The sequence below is a fragment of the Bos javanicus genome, chromosome 6, assembly GCF_032452875.1.
Source record: "Bos javanicus breed banteng chromosome 6, ARS-OSU_banteng_1.0, whole genome shotgun sequence".
Lineage (NCBI taxonomy): Eukaryota > Metazoa > Chordata > Mammalia > Artiodactyla > Bovidae > Bos > Bos javanicus.
In genome coordinates, this window is record NC_083873.1 from 58,052,227 (window position 1) to 58,054,497 (window position 2,271).

The window sequence follows — 2,271 nt, forward strand, 5'->3', positions numbered from 1 at the left end:
GGCATCACCGATCAATGGACATCAACTTGGGTGAACTCCAGGAGATGGTGAGGGACAGGGAGGCCTGGCGTGCAGTCCATGGTGTCTCAAAGAGTCGGACACAACTTAGCGACTGAACAAAGCAATACTTTAGCAAACAGTCTAGCAACCGAAGAAGAAAAACCTTGTTACGATGCACCCATTAGGCCCTAGGGAGGAGGTGTCTTTGGGACTCCACATCAACACACATCCATTGCCAGAGTGAGATGCTAACCTCATCTAGAATCTAGACAGAGTCACTGACTTCTGAGTCTCTGCCCACTGCCAGGCATGTGCTAGGTACCCAATAAACACATGCTGAATATCTACTGCTTGTCCTCAAACGAGAATTCCATACCTAAAAACCCATACGGGGACAGAAGAACCACTTCCTGCCCAGAAAGTGCTCTTTGATTAATTTCATTGTCCATATAGAACTAACACCATTTGAATATTAAAGCTTGTGTTCGCTTTCTAGGGCTGCTATAACAAAGTACCACAGTCTGGGTGGCTTAAACAAAGGAAATTTATTTTCTCACAGACCAGGAGGCCAGAAATCTGAGATTAAGGTGTCTGCAGGGTTGGTTTCATCTGAAGTCTCCCACCTTGGCTTGCAGACGTCCATCTTTTCTTCTCCGTGTCTTCTCATGGTTTTCCTCTGCACATGCCTGTGTCCCAAGTCCCTCTTCTTACAAGGACCCCAAACCACCAGGTTTGGGGCCCTCACTAAGTAACCAGAAGTTACTTTCTGTGTATATGTTTGAGTAACTGGAGAAAAATAAAGGCCCTTTCCAACAACTGGCACAACAGGAGAGCGGGTATGAAGGTGGTGTTGCTGATAAGGTCAAAGGGCAGTGCCTAAAGCCCTTTCATCACTGAAATTCTGTGCTTCGAAGAATGTGGGTGGGTCTGAAGCACATCTTCCTAATGCGCTTCTGAGTGTCCATCTGCGCAGGCGCACGGGAAGTGTTACACCTTAAAAGCTTCTCCTCAAGGCTGTCCACGATGGGTGTTTGGAGACTTGGAAAAATGAAAACAATCACAGCATGCAGACATTACCAGACAGACAGGGGTCTGAAAGAAAAATTAAATAATGAACAGGCCAAAGGCACCAGGGGCAGGAATCTGAGGTGTAAGCCTTCAGTGCAGGCACGTTTATAAAGAGAGGCTGCAGGGGGAGAGCAATTCACCAGGAAGAAGCCAGCACAAAAATGGGCCCAGGAAAGCCGTCCAGGGACCCGGGAGGAAAGGGAGAGTGGCCGCCAGTGTGCGGGCTGTGCTGTTATTAGCCCAGAATTATCAGGCACCTGAAACAACAAGGTCAAGAATGTGACCCGAACGATACGTGAAATATTTGGTTAGGAAACCACGTGCTGGGAGAAAGACCTAAGAAAGAGTTAAACTGGGGCGCTTACCTTTTCTGATTGCAGAAGGAAAGGGCAATCGTTCAAGCAAAGCCTTTGGGCTGGGGGAATTCTTTTCACTGACACGCTGAAGAAGAGTGAGAGGAGACGGAGAGAGGGCAGGGCTCTGAGACCGCGGGACTTCTTGGTGTCTGCAGAGGGCAGGGGGAGGAATCTGGGGGACAGGTTGGGCCTCAGCCCCTCCCTGCATGGGCCCACAGCCCTGCCTGCTTAGGCGTCCGGATTCCAGGCCTTCAGTCCTCCAGGACAAAGGGACCCTCCCCCCTTGTCAGCCTTCCTGTTCCTGGGATTGTGTGGCCCGGCCCTTTGATCAAGCTAAGGGCATTATGTCTGCGGACAACTGCTTTAAATACGAAGGTTTCAGGGCTGGCTCTCAGGTCCCCTTCGTGTTCCCAGGCAAATGGATTATGCATGACTTCTTAAGATTTCTGCTTTTCCCTCTGAAGTAACCAGGTCTCTAAACAGAGCTTTCAGACACTGTCCCAACCCTTCGAAAGAAGGTGTTGTTAAAACGTGGGCCTATGGTGTTAGAAAGTGGTCCAGTTTCATTCTTTTACAAGTGGTTGACCAGATTTCCCAGCACCACTTGTTAAAGAGATTGTCTTTAATCCATTGTATATTCTTGCCTCCTTTGTCGAAGATAAGGTGTCCATATGTGCGTGGATTTATCTCTGGGCTTTCTATTTTATTCCATTGATCAATATTTCTGGCCGCGATCCAAAAGTCTACAAATAATAAATGCTGGAGAGGGTGTGGAGAAAAGGGAACCCTCTTACACTGTTGGTGGGAATGCAAACTAGTACAGCCACTATGGAGAACAGTGTGGAGA

At 48.4% G+C, this 2,271-nt stretch overlaps 1 long non-coding RNA gene across 1 annotated transcript; it reads right to left on the reverse strand.

Annotated features, from left to right (window-relative positions):
• Positions 1-526: 526 nt before the first annotated feature.
• LOC133250096 (uncharacterized) lies at positions 527-1,954 on the reverse strand. Its single transcript, XR_009737227.1, has 2 exons — positions 1,434-1,954; positions 527-1,092 (listed from the first exon to the last, which is right to left on the reverse strand). It is a non-coding gene; the product is annotated as an uncharacterized LOC133250096 (long non-coding RNA).
• Between the last annotated feature and the right edge of the window lie 317 nt (positions 1,955-2,271).